Raw genomic sequence first — 22,177 nt, 5'->3', positions numbered from 1 at the left:
CAAAAGTTGCAAGAAAGTCATGACTATTCAGACTGAGGTCACTGATTTAGGACCACTTATGAAAGTGGCCCCACATTTATTTTAGTATTAATAATGGATTAATTATTCTATTATATAAATCAGAATTGAAAAAATCAGATTTAGAATCAGAATCAGATTCAGAAAGGTCTTTATTGCCAAGTAGTTTTCACATACAATGAATTAGCTTTGGTCGTAGCTTTGGTCGTTTCCATTTGATTTGTGCTGTTCACACTGTTGTGAAAAAATCGGATCTGATTCACATATGACCAAACATTTTGGTCTGATTTCTGATTTCGGCCAGCAATGTGAATGTAGCCTTAGTGAATTCATAATGGAGGACACACCTGGACAGGAAACACATGAAAAGACAGAAATGATGGTTTTCAGTGTCATCTAATGATGAGAGCTGGACTTGAAGAAGTCTTTATTTGTAGCACACATTGCTACATCGTCATGCAGTGACACACACACATGTGAGATGGGTGCGACACATAGGAACACACTCCTACATCGTCATGCAGTGACACACACATGCGAGATGGGCGACACATAGGAACACACTCCTACATCGTCATGCAGTGACACACACATGCGAGATGGGCGACACATAGGAACACACTCCTACATCGTCATGCAGTGACACACACATGCGAGATGGGCGACACATAGGAACACACTCCGCACCCGGGGAGCAATTCAAGTGCTCCTGTGCGTCATTGTCAGGGACGCCACAGCGTTAGCCATCTGTTCTGAATGTTCTTCCATTGGGTTGATTTCTTTTTCTGGAGGGGAAACCCCTTGCGAGCACGGGGCAGAACATGCAAACTCCACACAGAAATGCCTGGGAGATACGCTGCCTGTCTACCCTGGCAACCTGGCAAGTCAAGTCAAGTCAAGTCAGTTTTATTTGTATAGCACATTTCCAGGCAGCGGCAGCTGACACCAAAGTGCTTCACAAGCAGGTTGATAAGAACAAATTAGTGTGAGGCAAGGTATAAGATTAAAAGAAAGAAAGAAAAAAACATAGCAAAGCAATGAAAGCAACAAAACAAACAATATGGTGCAAGATATAGGATTAAAAACATAATAAAGCAATGAAAGTAATAAAAACTGGTAGGACACAGTAAAACAAAGAGGATAGAAGGGTCAGGGGTCTAGTGGTAGTTAAGTAGGGGGGAAGGCCAAGGAGAACAGGTAGGTTTTCAAGAGTGATTTAAAAGCCTGTACGGTCTGGGCAGTCCGTACGCTGAGGGGGAGGCTGTTCCACAGTCTAGGCGCTGCGGTGGAGAAAGCTCTGTCTCCCCTAGTTTTGAGCCTGGTTCTGGGTACCACCAATAGCATCTGGTCAGCTGATCTGAGGGATCGGTGGGTGTGGCGGTGCAGGAGCTCGGACAGATAGTTGGCAACCCGGCAACTTGGCAACCCGGTCCCCAAGCGGGAATCGATCCCAGGATCTTCTTGCTGTGAGGCGACAGTGTTAACCACTACACCACCGTGCCGCATGAGAGGCTGAGGAACTCATGGACCCACGTGACTTCTGGGGCTTCACCTGCTATGAGCGGAAATTATTTTCAGAACGAAAATTATTTTCAATGCTCCAAAGCAATTTCACCCGTCATCAATCAATGCGGTATCCATTCATGGTAGGTTACATTGCTACTTGTGTGTCTGGTGGCCTCAGCACCTGCTGTGGTGTTCATACCATGTTGACTTTAGCTTGTTCGTGCATTTGTCTGGTATTTGTTCCTTTTTAGCTTATTTGTAAGCTACCACATTATACTACATCATTATTGGTAAGCTACCTCCTTATACTATATCATTATTGGTAAGCTACCTCCTTATACTACATCATTATTGGTAAGCTACCACCTTATACTACATCATTATTGGTAAGCTACCTCCTTATACTATATAATTACTGGTAAGCTACCTCCTTCATTATTGGTAAGCTACCTCCTTACATACATCATTATTGGAATGGAATTTTGGAACCTATGGAACCCTAGTTCTAGTGACTGGTACTTAAGGTCCCCTGAGTTTGCTCTGAACAGGGTAAATCTGTATTGTGCTATGATGCCCTTAAGCCCATGGAATGAACTCCGACAGTCCTTAAAGCTTGAGATCATCCCCTCTGTTGCTGAGTTTAAACCTTGATCTCCAACTTTTGTCAATGAAGTTGTACGTGTTTTAATTGATTTGTCATCCTTGCTAGTTTGAAATACTTGAAATATATTTATCAATGTGATTTATTTCTTTTGCACTGCAGTTTCTTTGCACCGGACTGTATAAATCCTTGTATATCTTTCTGTACATTTTACTGTAAATCAAATCAAATCAAATCAAATTTATTTGTAAGGCCCGACAACACACGTTAATGTCTCCATGGGCCAGACACGTCTTCTTTAAACAAGTCAAGAAGAAACATAACAATAAGTCAAGAACACCATAAGGTCCAACAAATTTAAAATAAATGCAAATAAATAATAGAATGCAAGCACTCCCAGACATACCCCAGCGAAGGTAAGGAAAAACTCACTAAAACCTAACAATAGGGGAAAAATGCTCCACAGGCAGTGTGGAGGAGAGAAACCTTAGAATGGCCATTCAAGGGGGGGATCTCCCTTCTTAGATGTCGGTGATAGTAGTGTTGCAGACTAACAGTTGGTAAGCATGCACTCATGTGTGTAGTGAAACACAGATGAGTGCATGCAATAGCAACTGAACATTTTGAAAAATTAAAGATAGAGCTGATAGCGATAGCAACTGAACATTTTGAGAGATTAAAGATAGAGCTGATAGCGAATCTATTTGAGGCACAGGGGCGACGCAAAGAGGGTCGCGTCCTCCCCGTCTTAATCACGGGACGTTCAACACTCCGGTCATCGCTCCGAGACAGCCGGAGACAGGGAGATGGGGGGCGGCGCAGAGAGGGTCGCAACCTCCCTGACATCATCGCGGGACGTCCAGCACTCCGGTCACCACTACGAGACCGCCGGAGACAGGAGGGCACGCAGAGAGGGTCGCATCCTCCCGGCCTTCATCGCGGGACGTCCGACACATTTTACTGTATATTTTTGGACTGAATATTTTAGAATGTATATCTTTGACAGTGTATTCTTGTTTTTGACTACCTAAATGTTTAATGTGATCTGTGGTGCTGAATTTCCCTCTGGAAGAGGTAAAGCAGTGGTCAGAGGCCACGCTACAAGACTCACTGGAGGACGTCGACTGGGGGATGATCTGGTCGAGCTCCAGTGACGTCAGTGAATATGCTGATGTTGTTGTTAGCTTTATAGCAACGTTAGCTGACAACATTGTCCCCACAAAGAAGGTGCGGGTTTTCCCAAACCAGAAACCGTGGGTGGACAATTCCATCCGAGTGGCCCTGAATGCTCGTACCGCTGCTTATAACTCGGGCCGAGCATCGGGAAGCATGGAAGAGTACAAGGTAGCAGCCTATATGCTACGCAAGGAGGTGCAAGCTGCTAAACGGCGATATGCGAACAAGATGGAGACACAGATGGCACAATACGACACAAGAGGCTTATGGCGGGGAGTACGAACGATAACTGATTATAAAGTCAGCCCCCCCTCGATAGTGAATGCCTCTCGCGGATGAACTCAACTCCTTTTACTCCAGGTTTGGAGCGAGCAGTGGCGACGTTAGCTCACCGGCTAATGGCGCGGCTGCCGCGGGAAGGGGGGGCTCATCCACGGGGGGGACACACACTCTCTCATTGACGGAACACAGCGTGAGATTAATGTTCATGGTAGTAAATATTCGGAAAGCGGCAGGCCCAGATGGGATAACAGGACGAATACTTAAGTCCTGTGCAAACCAGCTGGCCCCAGTATTTACATCCATATTCAATCTATCCCTGGCTGAGTCCGTAGTCCCTGCCTGCTTCAAAATGTCCACTATAATCCATGTGCCGAAAAACTCCTCTCCAGCTGGCCTTAATGACTACAGACCGGTGGCACTCACCTCTGTGGTCATGAAATGCTTTGAGAGGCTGGTCAAGGATTACATCTGTGCCTCCCTCCCCAGTAACATGGACCCACTGCAGTTTGCATACAGGACAAACAGGTCCACTGACGATGTGGTCTCCCAAGTGCTACACAACACACTATCTCACCTTGACAGCCAGAAGGGGGCCTATGTGAGATTGCTGTTCATTGACTACAGTTCAGCGTTCAACACCATAGTCCCCACCAGACTGGTTGACAAGCTGATCGATCTGGGTCTGAGCTCCGCCATGAGCGCCTGGATCCTGGACTTTCTAAGTGACAGGCCCCAGGCGGTCAGGGTGGGGGGGTCATACCTCCAGCAAAATCACCCTGAGTATCGGGTCCCCCCAGGGCTGCGTTCTGAGCCCCCTGCTGTATTCACTGTACACACATGACTGTGTGGCCAGGTTCAGCTCCAACTCCATAGTGAAGTTTGCGGACGACACGTGGTGGTGGGGCTGATCTCTAACAATGACGAGAAGGCCTATCGGGAGGAGGTTGATGAACTGGCACGCTGGTGCCGGGATAACAGCCTACTCCTGAACATTGGTGAGCAGTTTCAAGTACCTGGGAGTCCACATCACAGAGGACCTGACATGGTCTACACTAGGGATGTGCATCTCCTCACTGAGGCCGATGCGATGCGCATCTCGATACGGTGCCAACGATACGATACATTAACGATACATTTGAAGCACCGGGCGATGCGATGCGATACGATTCACCCCCTGTTGAGATACGATACGATTCGATACGATTTGATTCAACATAATGCGATTCGGGGCGATACGATGCGATTCAACACGATGCAAAATAATGATACAATTTTATGGTATGACAGAGGATTTGGTTGTATTCCTTATATGCAACTCATATTATTATTAAAAATAAAAGAATCTACTGTAAGACAATTTATATAAAAACTCTTGGGTGCCTAAGAAGACTTTTGCATAAACTGTCTTTTCTATCCACTTTAGCTAAAAACACGAGAGAGAGAGAGAGAGAGAGAGAGAGAGAGAGAGAGAGAGAGAGAGAGAGAGAGAGAGAGAGAGAGAGAGAGCCCCTCCCCGTCTGAGTTGCCGTCGACAGTTGATGATGTCACACACTAGACTAGGTCACTAGGATGCGTCTATACTTTCCGACCGTAGCCGCATTATGTCAACAACACGGAGCCAGGCTGGATGGATGCATGAAGCATATAATTAAGAAACGAATAACCAATAAATGTGAAGTTATCTTTGAACCCCTGTTGTCAAGCGTCTTCAATATACCCCCCCCCCCCTCCTCACTAATGGTACTGGTGTTGCAGAGTCACGTTAGTTAGTTAGTTAGACACTAGTTTAGCGTTAGCTGAACGGCTAACTGGCGTTAGCCAGAGGCTACTAGCGTTAGCATGTTGATCAATTCTATTCATGTCTCCTCGACTTCCACTGTTTGTTGATAACTGTGACGCGGCTCTCGCCTTATGTAGTAAGCGAAGCAATAGTATCTGCTGTGTGTGTGTGCAGTCACAGTGCACTGCTGATAAGTGGATGAGAGGAAATTATATGAATGCATCAGTTTTTGACCGATGCAAAGACGCTACAACAAGATGCATCGCGAGTTCAGCCTGACATTTTGCCGATGTGCACTTATTCCACCGGTGCACTCGCATCGTGAACGTGTATGCCGGCGCACCGATGCAAATCGATGAATCGTCACATCACTAGTCTACACATATAGATTCTGTGGTGAAAAAGGCGAAACAGCGCCTCTATCACCTGAGGCAGCTAAGGAAGTTCAGAGTATCGGGGAAGATACTCCACTCCTTCTACTCCGGGGCTGTAGAGAGCATTCTGACTGGAAACATCACTGCCTGGTTTGGAAACAGCACGGCACAGGACAGGAAGGCACTCCAGAGAGTAGTGCGGTCAGCTGAGCGTACTACGGGTATTGCACTACCACCCCTGCAGGACTTATATAACAGGAGGTGCAAATCCAGAGCCTGCAGAATCATGAAAGACCCTCACCACCCCAACAACAGCCTGTTTAAGCTGCTGCGGTCAGGCAAGCGCCTACGGTCACACGCTGCAAGAACAGAGAGACTCCGGCTCAGCTTCTTCCCCCAGGCCATCAGAACACATGAGCACACACACACAGACACACCACTCATGCGGCAACCGCTAAAACAATCACTTTAAACAAAATGTCACTTTAAAAAATAGAATCTTTAGAAACACTTTAAAAGAAGGAGGTACTGTATAGTTTAGAATACATTAGTTTCAAGTTTCAAGTTTCTTTAATAGTTGTCATACAGAAGTACAGAATACTTTTGTACAAAATGCTTCTTACTGTTGCGCTCCAGAGACTGTGCATGACAAGATAAGTATGAAATAAAAACATAGTAAAAATTAGAAGTAAAAAGGAGGTCACAGTGTTCAGTTTAGACATATGTACAATGTTCGTAGACGTAGTTACCATACAATATACAATACTGTGCAGTGTACTAATATACAATACTATATAGTGCAAGGCATAAATGGACGAGGTGCAGTTTAGGTACAATTCACAGTAGGTGTACGAGTTGTAGTGCAAATCCTTTATCAATAAATATAAAGTGTAAGTGTGTTTGTGTGATCTAAAGTGTGGAGAGTGGGTGCTGCAGTGTGTTGTTTGTTTGAGTGAGTGTGTGCTTGTGGGTGTGTGTGCTGTGTGCATTTGATGGTTGTTGCATAGTGATTATTGTTCGTTTAGCGATTATTGTTCGTTTAGCAGCCTGATGGCCTGGGGATAGAAGCTCCTTCTGAGTCTTTCTGTGCTCGCCATAAGACTCCGGTATCGCTTGCCTGACGGCAGCAGTTCAAAGAGGCAGTTGTTCGGGTGGCTCGAGTCCTTAATAATTCTCTTAGCCTTCCCCTTGCACCGCTTGTTGTAAATGTTCTGGAGGGTGGGAAGCCCCCCTCTAATTGTGCGTTCGGCTGAACGTGTCACTCTTTGTAGTCTGCTACGGTCTTGTGCAGTGCTATTCCCAAACCAGGAGGTGATGTTGCCGGTCAGGATGCTCTCTATTGTACATGAGTAGAAGTTCCTAAGGATCTTCTGACTGACTTGGAACTTCCTTAGGCGCCTGAGGAAGTAGAGGCGTTGTCGTGCCTTCTTCACAACACTGTCAATGTGTGTGGTCCATGTCAAGTCCTCGGATATGTGGGCTCCGAGGTACTTGAAACTGTTCACTCTCTCAACTGGTGCCCCGTCGATGCTGAGGGGGCTGTAGTCCTTGACCCCCGACCTCCTGAAGTCCACAATCATCTCTTTTGTTTTGCTGACGTTCAGGGAGAGGCAGTTCTCCTGACACCACTGTGAAGGTTCTCTACCTCTTCCAGGTAGGCCCTTTCGTCGTTGGCAGAGATCAGGCCCACCACTACTGTGTCATCAAGATTAATTAAGAGTTAACATTGTAAATTGTATATTGCATAGTAGTGTATATAAGAACCAGTTTCTCAGGAACCTAGCATGTCTTTTTTACCATGCATATCTTGTGTCTTATCTATTACATTTTTTCTATGCCTATTTTATTCTATTTTATTATTGTATTTTGCATAATCAATGCGGGCATGACCACCCGCATTTCACTGTATGTCCTGGTATCTATGTGACAAATAAACCTCTTGATTCTTGGATTAATAAAGTACTTCTATTCTATTTCCCTTTTTTATCCTTTTTTTCCTTCAAATTTCTGTATGTACTGTATGTTCGACGTGAGTGCACATTTGGGAAACCTCCGTTGCCCTTCGGTTTGACATTAAAATGAGATTGTGTTACTATGTGAAGCCTGGTTTGATGTTATTTGGCTGCGTGTGCACTTCGCAGGCTGGTCGTTGGACATCTCTCTGGTGTCTATTGATTATTGAGTTGTGAAGGCGGGTAAGACAGCTGCTGTGATGCATCTCTCCTGTAAGTGACTGTGGTGTCGACCTCTCCTGTTCAATGTAACGCTAGGCCTACAGTATACTACGTGTGCTCTTGTTTTGTAAAAGCTTGTAAGTGAGCCTGGTTGGTGCCGATTTCTCTCGTCTTTCTCTCATTAGTGCCCCCCCCCCCCCCCCCCCATGAAAATCCAACTCCCCTAAGATTTGGTTCCTGCTATGGCTCCGTTCAGACTGCAGGTAAAAAGTGGCCCAAATCATACTTTTTTTTTTTATCATAATTAGGGCTGTCAGTTTATTGCATTAATTAGATTAATTAATTACACAGCAAATTATCGCGTTATGAAAACAAACCCAAAATTAAATATTTTTTTTTATATATATTTAAAAAAAAAATGTATCTCATTCATGCCATAAGAACGTAGAATAAACATTTACACACTTTTTTTTTAATGGTCCATTTGCATGTTCTTGGTATCTGATTCTAGGGACATCTATGGATCTCAGGGAATGTATTCCCAGTGTCAGAAATACTGTGTCTGTTACTAGGCTTGAGTAAATTGTAATGAACCAAATGAGAATATCAATAAATTTCTTTTTTTACTGAATAACACCATGCTAAAATTTACCAGACCTGAAAAATCTAAGCAAATGAATAAATGGAAGATGATTAAACAGAAGGTTTTGTAGATACAATACTGAATTCTGCCATCCGGACACATGCAATTTGAAATATGATTATATAATATAAAATATCAGGCCTAAAATGGTTATGCGATTAAAATGCAATTAATTAATTACAAATCCTGTAATTAATTAGATACACATTTTTTATCGTCTGATCATCATAATGTGACTCGGATCAGATTTATTTTTTAACAGTGTGAACAGTACAGATCACATGGAATCTGATCTTTTCTATTCAGATTTGGGCCAATTTCATTACGTGGTCCTGGCTGAATCAGATACTGAGTCTGATTCATTTTAATTAGCTGCATTCAACTTGTAAATTAAATATGTGTGTGTGATGGTGATTTGCGAGCACGCATGTTAGTGACAGGGCCTCGAATGACGTATATCACGCCAGTTAGGGTACTGTCGTGGAATATATTATCATGTCATTATGAGTCTCTGTTATTTTATCATGTCATACAGCTTGAGTTTCAGTCTGACCAGATTTACTGGTTAATGTGTGTATGTCTCTTTAAGATTACTCTATCATTCATCAGTCATAACGAAGTTGCTGTTTCTACCAGCCATAGAGCCATAACCCAAGGTCATGGGAACTGTAAGATGGAGCTGTTTTCCTTCCAGGCTTAGCCATAACATAGTCGTATTATTAATTTCTCTAACCAGCCATTTTGTTTTCTTCTACGTAATTTCATGTATTCAATTGTATGTCTGACCAGGCCTCTAGGTCAGTCCCTGTCAGACGCTAGGGGGTAAACATGTCTGTCTCTGGCGGGTGACTGGCCTGGCAGCGTGGCCACGCTGTCATGAACTTTCTTTATTAAATAAACCTTCTTATTATTATTATTAATAATGACTCAGAATGATTAATGTAAACGGCTCATCGTTTGTCCTTTAATAATTCCCATTACAGTACCTTGTGTATACTGCACCTGTGTATACTCACTGTATACCTTACTTTACTCATAGTATATATTCAGATTCTAAGTGTTATTGACCATATTTATTGTAATGTATAATATAACTGATTGGGCATACAGACCCTCACCTGCACCTTGATCACACTGCCTACTTGCCTCAGATGCGTATATTCAGAATTCATTATATTGTTTACACTGCCTATCTTTACTTTTCTACTTTACTATAATTAAATTATTATTTTATCACCTGTATTTATGACTTCTACTATTACCCTACCCATACCTGTACCTCCCCTCCCCCATGCTGCCATGACGCCTGCATTTCCCCCAAGGGATCAATAAAGGAATATCTTATCTTATCAAGTTCACACAATGGCGTCTCACCTATCCCCCCCCCCCCCCCCCCCCACGTTTAATAATAGTGAAACACATGGTACAGTACACAATATAATGTAGGTTACATGAGCTTTGTGCTGAGAGGAGTGTTTTCCAGTGGCCAGCTGGGAGACACTGAGGTGGATCCAGCTCTCTTGTGGACAGAGCAGGTGGGGGTTGGCTCTCTGGGTGTGAGATTCAAGCCATTGTCTGGACAAACAAATAGATTGCTCCACACAACCATGGCCCTCCAGGAATACCCCCGCTTCTCTGTGACAACGTTCGCCCAGGCAGGAAGTGACTGAACAACCCTCACAACTCCACCTGTAATCACCAGGGATTGAGGAAAGGGATCAATTAACGGTTACCGTCGGTAGTGTGATAGTAAATGGTTAACCTTCTGTAGTGTGGCAGTGAAAGGGATAACATGCTGTCGTGTGGCCGTGAAAGGGTTAACCGTTTGGTAGCGTGGCAGTGAAAGGGTTAAGGGAATATATTGTTCTCTATGGGGCAGTGGTGGTGGTGTACGGTTGAGAAAGGGCCCTGATAGTACCTCCTCATAATGGGATGCTAATATATTCTGAGTGGTAATATGGTGCTTTTCTCATTAGTAACTTCCTAGTCTGACGGAGGTGTTGGAGTGACTGCCACTGACAAATCCAGTTTCCCTAGAGAGTGACTGGAGAAAATACCACTTAAAGCATAATGTTGCCAAAGAAATGCATTTCACTGAATGGTTTCCTTTGACTAATGTGCTTTTAAGTGTCTTCAGACCTCTTAGTAACGGGTCATTTCGGTGGCTAAGTGATTCTTTTTCCCCCCTTACGGCCAGGAAATAATAATCACATTATAGAGTTGTGGTGATTGTTTTCCGTGTTTAACCGGCTATGTCTTGTAGCTGGTATGGTCCAGTGTATCTGTAGGTTTCAACAAGATAAATCTAAGACCTTTTTAATACCACTTGCTAAATGTAATACCAATTTCACAACCACACTATAAAAAAGAAAAACACATAACACATCACATACTAAACTGGCGGCTGCACTTTTAAGTTCTCACACGTTCCATACAAGCTCTCACCAGATGCTCCCGGTAGCCCCGCAAAAAAAACACAACTTGAATACAAAAACATTTCATACATGAAATTAAATGTAAGACTTTTTAATACCTTGTAGCCTAAGGCCTTAAATTGAGAATTATGAATTTAATACTTTTTAAGACATTTTAATACCCTGCAGATAGATACCCTGCTGGTCATGTGTTCTGGCTGAGGGATGACTAATATGCACTGTAGGCGATTGAAGACATCTACCACATTAATACTATTGCCTTGTTTAGCCGTGTTGTGGTCTGTCTGGCACACAGGGACATTCCATTGTCTTTAGAACCTGGTTGGACCCTGACTGAGACATAACCTTCATAACCTGGCCAGACCTGGCAAAGCTGGCTGGGACTGTTCAAGGGCTGTCCCCGACTAAGGATTTGGATGGTCAACTATGATTGGCCAAAATTTGCCGTTAGTCGACTATTGGTCGACAAAAAAAAAAAAAAAAAAAAAAAAAAGGATAATATTAAAAATATATCTGAACCCTTTCAGCCTGCTTCTGTCGGTCGAACTTGACCAAGTATGAATGCGAAGAAAAAGCGATAAACGCTAAAAAGAACCAGCTGACTGGTCAAAGTTTAAAAAAAATATATATATATATATTTATCATTCCATTTGGGCTGTAGGGGTGCTTAATGTCTGAAGGAGTCGACTGAAGGCTTCTTGTCTTCTGCAAAAGCATGCAATTGGTCCACTGATGGATACATCTTGATATTTGTCTAGTCTAGTGTGTTCATTAGATGGGTGAAATCCTCTTTCAGTGCCTCTGTGCCTGTTTTCTTAGGCAGTTAGCCTCTGGTATGCGTGCCATTAGCGTTAGCCACGTTTCTAGGCCTCTTTTCTTTTGGAAAGAATGATACAAAAAAAATATATATAAAAAAAGTTAAAAAAAAAATTGACTAAGATGTTGGCTAGTCGACTACGGCTCCTTTCGACTAATAGGGGTCAGCCCTAGACTGTTGTATCATCATGGTTTAGCTTGTGCACCACATTGGGTGGTGTGAAATGTGAAAGCTTGCCTAGCAGCCGAAGAGCTTACAAGAAATGCAATGGAAACACAAACCCAACCATCCCATGCTAGACCATGGCTATAGCCTCAGCCAGGCTGAACATAGCTAATGGAAGCAAGGCATACATCAAGGGATTAGGCTATTAGCTTTGTCTAGCATAAGATATTATGGCGATTGTGGCTGCAATTCTGAATGGCTCATTTGAAAAGGGAAGGTTCTTGTCACAGCTGAACTGCAGAAAAGGCACAATGCACATAATTATTTAAAATGTCACTATGACATTACTGTGTAAACAGAATGCATCATGGAGGGGGGTTAGCTTGTCTGAATAGGGACTTTGAAATTTTTTGCTGGCAATGGCTGTTTGGTCAATTAAAAGATGAGGGTTATATGTGGCGTTTATCAGTTGATTTTACAATACTATAAGTATATTTCATAATGTGTTAATATATAAAGGTAATTTCAATATACTGTAGCTCTTGTTGTCATTGAGAGAGTGGCACCCCCCCCCCCCTCTCACGATCACTAGATTAATTGTTTCCACATTGTGACATCATAGTGTTACATAGTGAAACAAAATAAAAGTCCAAGATAAAAACTGGGAGAGAAAACTGAAAATGTCTACAACTTCAACTGTGAATGTTGCATCTTTAAATGGACGTTTTGGTGGGAGGTTGAGGCCATGTCCACGTGTACACAGATATTTATAGAAATGCACTTTTCACCACTCTGTTTAAAAAGAATTAAAAAAAAATCCTGTCCAGTTTTAGAAAACCCCTTTGTCCACACAACAACGCAAAAAGCTCTCACATGAACTGACCTGATGGCAGGCTGCGGGGATCTCTCCATGGTCCTGATTGCAGAGAAAATACTAAATTTGTATTTTTGCAGTGTGGCATTTTCTCTCCTGGTTGGATAAAGTGGGAACGGGATACCAGAATAATTTTTTTCTTCTGTTTACTGCAGAGTGGAGGGACTGGGAGACCCATGTTACTGACCAGACACTCTATATCAGTGATGGCTGTCGGAGTGTAGAGCTATTATTTTAACATGTAGACCACTTATTTTAACAAACAAAATTCCACTTACAGCACTTTTAACATTTTACAAAAGCTTTGTTTTAGTTCCATTCCGCCCATCCACAAAACAAAATGTTCAGTCACCTAAAACTCTGCTTTCACGTGGACATGACAGCCTAAACACAGAGAAAATACTACGTTTTCACATTGGACAAGGCCTAGCGTTTGCTCTGGAGAACTCTTTACTACCCCCCCCCCCCCCCCCCTCAGAATGGTTCAAACTCAGGAACATTTTACGAAATGACAACCTGACATTTTATTATAGCATATAGCAATTCAAAATCATTCATGTTTGTTTTGTGTGTGTGTGTGCATGTGTGTGTATGCGTGCAGTTGGTGCATATCAATACCGTGTATTCTATAGTTAATAGCATAAATATTATAATAGTGTATTTAATGTTTAACATTTTATCAGATTCTCCCCTGTTGCAGAGTTTAAAACCTTGATATCCAACCTTTGCCTTTGTAAATTGATTGGTTATCCTTGCTTTTTGCCTTGTCCGATTGTTATGATTTCATATGCTGTGTAAATATTCGGTGTTATTTTATAGGCGTTTGCTCATTTCCGTACGTACACTCGACGTGACTGTAAATGAGGGAAACCTCAGTTGCCTTTTCGAGTTTAAATAAAGGTTCGAAATGAAATTCCCTGTAGCAGCTGTTATAGAAAATAGCATATGTTTCCGCTTACTGGTTTCTCATATTTTTCCGCTTACTGATTTCTCTAGTGTACTGTACAGACAGCGTGAAAACATTTTAACTACCTATTCTCTCAAAACACGAATGTCTTAGATTCTGCCTGTGGGCACAGGTTCAGCTTACCTTCCCATACTGCACCCCCCATGACAACTTCTTTTTTTTTGTATCCACTTTTTCTCCCATTTTCTATATATTTTTCTCCCATCCCAATTTCGTATCATCCAATTCAACCCTCCCCTGTCACGGACGCTGTTTCTTGACAACTTCTTTGTTTTTGACTTTTCCCCATGCCAACCTTGTGTATAAACCGTAGGTCTGACCACAAATCTGTCTCTTTTCTGATCAAACGCTCGTACATGTAAGCTACATGTCGACCTTCTGAAACTGAGGAAACTTTTGTGATCACAGAAATAAATAAAAAATCTTTGGAAATAGCTTGACTAGATCTCAATTCCTATAAGCTCACTGCATTTGCTAAATAAGAATTGTCCACAACACAGCGCGGGAGAGAGAGAGAGAGAGATGGAGGAGTGAGGTGCAGCCAGTGGTTCTGTCTCGGCGACGAGCCGCGCGGGCCAATGAGACCCGTGTGAAGCAGGTTGGGGGGGGGGGGAAGGAACTGGAGGTAAACCAATTGTGCGACAGCCCGGAAGGTTCTGCCCTGGAGAATGCGGCTGATGAGGCGTGACAGGGCCTTAATTACATTCTCGCCGGGCAGCCGGATTGACGTCCGCCACCACCGCCGCTGCTGCTGCCGGCAGGAGTTCCACTTGTTTTGCGTCGGCCCACTCAGGTGGACGGTGAAGAGGGCCGGTCTGTCTGAGCCGCTCTGTGAGGGAGAGTGTGCGGGTGAGGCCCGCTGAGCCGCGAGGGGTCTTCACATCATCTCACAGGCGTTTGAACATGCGTCTGGAGAGAGGAGAGCGCCGCGCTCTGTCTCTTTGTCATGGAAATAGCGATGCGCACACGCACGGCCCACGCATGACCATGCACAAATAGAACGAAGGACGTGGTGAGTATACTGACAGCGACTGCGGGAATAAAACAGACGTGTACACTGCAGGTAACATCACACAAAAAAGCATTTTGCAAAGCACAGTCTCTCGCTCTCTCTCTCTCAGCCGGGCTAAGATAATGAAATCAGCAGACTGGGATGTGGGCTTTCTGTAATCACATTCCACAGCCCTCCACTATCGACTGCTGGGTCCAGTCTCAGTCTCTCTCTCTCTCTCTCTCTGAAGTGAGTATGGCTCACTTCATTGCTCTGTGATATGCCATTACGCTTAGGCGAGACAGTACTACCCCCAAAATCGCCTTTTTGCTTATTTTTTTTTCATCGATATTGAGATTTTTTTTCCTAAACATGTCTTCTATGAAACTAGTGACAATAAAACGTCAATAACACACATTTAGTTGTTTATTTAACTTTTTTACATTTTGCCTGATTGCATCCATAAATTCGCCAAAAGTTGCTACTTTTACGCACAACTGTTCTGAAGCAGCTACTGCGTGCACCGTGGCAAGCTTGGTATCGTTGGAAACCTCTATTTGTGACGTACAATCGTATCGCAAACCAAACTTGACAACATCCTTTGTATCAGCAGTCTCTCTCTCTCGACGCTCCGCTTCACTCTGGCGCCCGTGTTAATGGCCACTGCCTGCCGTCGTCCAGAGCTCACAGAGGAGTAGAGCTTTCAGAAGGGCTCACAGAGGAGTAGAGCTTTCAGAAGGGCTCACAGAGGAGGAGAGCTTTCAGAAGGGCTCACAGAGGAGGAGAGCTTTCAGAAGGGCTCACAGAGGAGGAGAGCTTTCAGAAGGGCTCAGAGAGGAGTAGAGCTTTCAGAAGGGCTCACAGAGGAGGAGAGCTTTCAGAAGGGCTCACAGAGGAGGAGAGCTTTCAGAAGGGCTCACAGAGGAGGAGAGCTTTCAGAAGGGCTCAGAGAGGAGGAGAGCTTTCAGAAGGGCTCAGAGAGGAGGAGAGCTTTCAGAAGGGCTCAGAGAGGAGGAGAGCTTTCAGACGGGCTCACAGAGGAGGAGAGCTTTCAGAAGGGCTCAGAGAGGAGGAGAGCTTTCAGAAGGGCTCAGAGAGAGGAGGAGAGCTTTCAGAGGGGCTCACAGAGGAGGAGAGCTTTCAGAAGGGCTCAGAGAGGAGGAGAGCTTTCAGAAGGGCTCAGAGAGGAGAGCTTTCAGAAGGGCTCAGAGAGGAGAGCTTTCAGAAGGGTTCACAGAGGAGGAGAGCTTTCAGAAGGGCTCACAGAGGAGGAGAGCTTTCAGAAGGGCTCACAGAGGAGGAGAGCTTTCAGAAGGACTCACAGAGGAGGATAGGGATACAAATCCACGTTTAGGCTATTTTCTCGAATTTTTATTTCTAATTGAAATACACTGGGAGATTCACTCAGAAGCCAGGCGCTTGGTGTGTTTGCTCCAGTGCCAACATACTGTACGCCAATGAGAGCTTAAGGCTATGTCATTACGTTTCCGTAATTGTTGTTTTTAGATGCTAAGCACTTCTATGACCTCACTCACTCACTCACTCACAGTTAGCCACTTCTATGACCGGAGATTTCACTCACTCACTCACTCACTCACTCACTCACTCACTCACTCACTCACAGTTAGCCGTTCTGCCCACACTTGGTGTAAGACCAGTTTGCTTTGCATATTATGGGGGGCGACAGTAATATTTAGAAGGTTCCCAGTTAGATTCCGGCTCCTCCTGGCAGGGCATCAAAGTGTCCTTGAGCAAGACACTTATTAAGCCCCTAACTGTGTGTGAAGGCGTGAGTGAACGGGTGAATGCGAGGCACGACTTAACGGTTAACCGTCTCTAGTGTGGCAGTGAAATTGTTAACCGTCTGTATTGTGGCAGTGAAAGGGTTAACCCTTTGATAGTGTGGCAGTGAAAGGGATAAACGCAGTCCATTTACTGTTCACCACGTGACACCGTGTGTCCTTGTCGTAATAACGTTTGTCCTGTGAACAAAGGGGGTCACAGACTCTGTGGCTGTGATCGTTTTCTACGGCAGATTGAAAAGAGTAGGAGCCAGGAGAGCGCGATTATTACAAACATATTCTGAAGGACCCCCTGGGAAGGCCGCGTTTACACACAATTTCAATGAAAGGGTCATACATCTCCGCGAAAAGCAATTTTTTTTCTCCTTCTTCGCAAAACCTCCAAAGAATTTACCTCCCAACTCCTCTATTATAAAGAGCGCTGCCCGCCCGCGACAAAGGGGAGCGTGAGTGATTACATACCTATTGTGGTGCGTGTGTGTGTGTGCGTCGCCGGGAGGGTCTCCACCGGGCCGCTACACGGGGCGGTGCACGGTGTCAGCATGTAATGAGCCCTGATGTAACTTAATAGCTGGCGTTGAGAGACGGGAAGCGGCGCTCCCTTTCGTTTTGATGGCAGAAGCCTCTTAAAGAGCCATACGCATCTCTCTCTCTCCCAAGGTCGACCCTTTGTCTCTAAATGAACGTAATGAAGTCGTGGGGGGGGGGGGCAAAAAAGGCATGATAATCGGCACCTGATGGGAGTGCGAAACATAAAGGCGTTATTGTCGGACGGAATGGACGTTCACGAATGCGGCTGCACTCTCGGCGGCTGCCATATCGATCGTGAAGAAGACACAACAGAGACTCTACTTCCTGAGAATACTCAGGAAATACCACCTCAGACAAGACCTGCTTGTGTCCTTTTACCGCTGCTCCGTGGAAAGCATCCTCACCTACTGCATCAATGTGTGGTTCCTCAGCTGCACAGCCGCAGAGAGGAAGGCGCTCCAGAGGGTCGTCAACTCGGCCCAAAAAATCATTGGATGCCCTCTCCCCTCACTGGAAGAACTATATAACTCCCGCTGTCTTATAAAAAGCAGTGAAAATACTTAAGGACCCACACCACCCTGGTAACAAACACCTCATACGGCTGCGCTCGGGCAGGCGTTTCAGCGTCATGCCCACCCGGACGTAACAGACTTAAGTTTATGGGGGAAACTCAGCAAAAATGTTAAACAACAATCTCCCCTGCACCCCCCCCCCCCCCCCCCCCACACACACACACACAACACTAACACTAAGGGAATAGTGCAATTTTCTTTTTTACCCCCCGTGTTTATGTCTATTATGTCTTACTCTTGTCTTTATTATTTTAACACTGTGTCTTAGGACTGTTTTTATTATCTAGGACTGTGTGACTGCTAGCACCTATGGCTGCATTTTAAATTTCGTTGTAACATTGTGACAATGACAATAAAGATCATTCATTCATTCATTCATTCATATCAGGGGTGATTCTCTTGCGGTGAGAGAGACTAATGGGGCCTGTGCTGTGGATCACAGTGGGGGGCGGCGGCAGGTTGAGTGACCGAGGCGAGGGGCCGATACGTCTCTGTCTGTCTGCCGTTCCCTCCAGACCGGGGGGGGGGGGGGAGATGTCACGGAAAAAAGAAACGGCGCTGATCAAAGCATCACAGCGCGGAGGCTCGCTATAGCTACGCTGCTCTCGTATCTCCCCTTATTTGTAGATCCTATCTTCTTGAGATTTGGATAATTAGAATTAGACACACAATGGTGGAACGAACTTCCCACCACAGTTAGGACAGCCGAAACCCGTCCAATATTTCGCCGTCGACTAAAGACGCACTTCTTCAATCATTATCTGAAATGTAATGAAATGAATTTTCTTTTAAATAAATTCTAACACTCTAACCCTAACTAACCTTGGATGCACTTAGTGTACTAACCTACACTATAGCACTCAACACTTTGATGAACATTGTTACTCAGCTGATAAGAGTTGTGCCCTTCCTGCTGTCTTGTTGTACAAAACTTGTAAGTCGCTTTGGATAAAAGCGTCAGCTAAATGACAAAATGTAAAATGTAAAACGTGTGTCCATCAGCTCTCACTCTATAAGCTTAAGTCGTTTTGGTAAACAGGGTTGAACTGCAGTCCAAACTCATGGAATAAATTTAATGATTCCTTGCTTCTGTGCAATCATTACCTTGTCAATCAATGGTAGCCCAGGGTGAAGCTGCCAGTTATTTATATCAAAGACCTGACGAGGGACTGATTGGAGTTTTCTCTACTGTGTGTATGTGTGTGTGTGTGGGTATCTGTGTGTGTGTGGGTGGGGAGGGGGTCTAGAGACAGTTTGAAACCCTTTTATATTACCCTTCCGGAGAGAGTGACTGCTGTCAAGGACAATAAACTTGCTCATTCACAACAAACACCATTATTTATTCACTCCTGCTTGATATGAGTCGAAGGAGATGAAGATCACTTTAACAAGGCGATTTAAATGTGGCTTTTTGCATATCCCTCCCAGTTACATATACACACAGTCCTCATATCCCTCCCAGTTACATACACACAGTCCTCATATCCCTCCCAGTTACACACACACACAGTCCTCATATCCCTCCGTTACACATACACACAGTCCTCATATCCCTCCCAGTTAGACATACAGTCCTCATATCCCTCCCAGTTACACATACACACAGTCCTCATATCCCTCCCAGTTACACATACACAGTCCTCATATCCCTCATAGTTACACATACACACAGTCCTCATATCCCTCCTAGTTACACATACACACAGTCCTCATATCCATCCTAGTTACACATACACACAGTCCTCATATCCCTCCCAGTTAGACACACAGTCCTCATATCCCTCCCAGTTACACATACACAGTCCTCATATCCCTCCTAGTTACACATACACACAATCCTCAAATCCCTCCTAGTTACACATACACAGTCATCATATCCCTCCTAGTTACACATACACACAGTCCTCATATCCCTCCTAGTTATACATACACACAGTCCTCATATCCCTCCTAGTTACACATACACAGTCCTCATATCCCTCCTAGTTATACATACACACAGTCCTCATATCCCTCCTAGTTACACATATACACAGTCACCATATCCATCCTAGTTACACATACACACAGTCCTCATATCCCTCCCAGTTAGACATACAGTCCTCATATCCCTCCCAGTTACACATACACACAGTCCTCATATCCCTCCTAGTTACACATACACAGTCATCATAGCCCTCCTAGTTACACATACACCTCCTTGTTACACATACACACAGTCCTCATATCCCTCCTAGTTACACATACACACAATCCTCAAATCCCTCCTAGTTACACATACACACAGTCACCATAGCCCTCCTAGTTACACATACACACATTCTTTATATGGTCTTTAGTATTTCAAGTTAGCAGGTTCATATGGATCCATTTATTCAATTGGTCTGACATTTGATGGGAGCAGAGATGAATAGAGTGGAGCATAATTAAATGAGAGCTACGTTTTTTTTTTTTTTACATTTGACCAAAACGAGAAAAAGGTAATGGGTACAACATTGTGTACCTAATGCGATTGAATCTCCATGGTAACTATTACACTGGTAAACACTGTGTAGCTGAGAGGGCGATGTTATGAAATAGTCTAAAAAACAACAGACATGACTGACTGGTTTCTTATAGGGACTGCTACCACACATCATTTAATTGAGTTGTAATTAACACCACACAAGAATTGAATGTCCCTGATGACATCACTGGTGGCCATATGCAAACTCATTTACTGTAACGCCCCCCCAGGTTGCTGCGCCATCCTGTGGACTAATTCAGGTGGCGCAGCTCTTGTGTTTATTTATTAATGTGTTTCATGTGGTCCTTATCGATCTGTTGTCTGTACATTTGATGTCTGTCTTATCTGTGATGTTACACTCCCTGGTCTAAGGCCATGTCCTCACGTATATGGATCTTTTGCCAAACGCACATTTTATTCCACGATTGGGCCTCTCATCCACACGTAAAGGGTGTTTTCAGACATAAACGGAGACTTTCTTAAACGCATTTTAAAGTGAAGATTTTCCAAAATATCAGTTCAGTGGATCCGTGCAGCCACTGTAAACGCATAGTCTAGATCAGGGGTGGGCAATTATTTTTCCCGGGGGGCCGAATGAGCAACTGAAAATATGTTGGGGGGCCGGGCCAAAATTCCAAACTCAATTATGCATAATATACATTTTATTTCTATATAAAAAGCAGTAAATGGCATTGTTTTGACCCCTGGTAAGAGTGTATGTTATTATTTGGCAATTAAAAGGTGAGGTTAGCTTTCAAAAATATCATTTATTCAAATAGAATTTATTTCCAAAATGATAAACAAAATGTGAAACATTAATAACAAAGGGCATTTTGAGTTTCATATACTATTGAAACAAGGATTTTCTTAGCTTTCTAAAGACATCACATCATCTTATAGCAAAAATAAACAAGACATGTCACTGAACTGTGTAAAGAAAAGTGTCCCAGTTTTGTAGCCTTTTTTACTTTACATGCCTATATTAAACATTTAATGTTTTCAGAACTGTGCAAAAAAAAGAAAAAAAAAGATCAAGTGTCCCATTTCACTTGTTATATTTCCACATTTAATGTTCTTCAGTTCTTTTTTTTTCATTCAGTGTGAGAAATCCAGTCTCTGTTGAGCTTTAACAAGTCCATCAAAGTCAGGTTGCATGTCTGAGGTGGAGATGCGAAGCACAGCTGCCAGATGTTCATCAGTGAGAGAGGATCTGTACCTGGACTTGGTAAACGTCATGACTGAGAATGTCTGTTCACATATGTAGGTGGATCCAAAGAGAACCAGCATCTTCTGAGCATGTCTCCTAAGCGTATACTGTGCGTGTGAACGTTGACATGAAAAAAAAAAAAAGTAATTTTTTTTTTTTATTATCATGTAATCTTTCGCGGGCCGGTCAGAATCATCCCGCGATCCGGCCCGCGGGCCGTACAATGCCCAGGTCTGGTCTAGATAAACGATGACGCCACAGCTCACTACGCATGCTCAGACTGTTGTTCCATCCATGGCAATACAATAGGCGCCCGTAGCCTTGAAGCGCACAGAGGCAATAAGATGGACAGCGCCTGGTGCTGAAATGTCATTCAAACTATCCTTACTTATATATGCGACGGCACGTGAACAGTACAATGCAATTACATTTACATTTACATTTAGTCATTTAGCTGACGCTTTTATCCAAAGCGACTTACAAATTCTGTACGACAAGACAGCAAGAAGGGTACAACTCTATCAGCTGAGTAACAATGTTCATCAAGTGTTGCGTGTTACAGTGTAGGTTAGTTTATTAGGACAAGTGCATGACAGTAAGGTTAGTCAGGGTTCGTTTTTTTTTTTTTTTTTTATCATTTCAGATAATGGTTGAAGAAGTGAGTCTTTAGTCGACGGCGAAAGATTGGACGGGATTCGGCTGTCCTAACTGGGATGGGTAGTTCATTCCACCATTGTGGGGCAAGGACTGAGAATA

The sequence above is a fragment of the Notolepis coatsorum genome (assembly GCF_963971535.1).
Source record: "Notolepis coatsorum genome assembly, chromosome: 11".
Lineage (NCBI taxonomy): Eukaryota > Metazoa > Chordata > Actinopteri > Aulopiformes > Paralepididae > Notolepis > Notolepis coatsorum.
The sequence above is the reverse complement of the archived record's forward strand: the minus strand, read 5'-3'. Positions refer to the sequence as shown.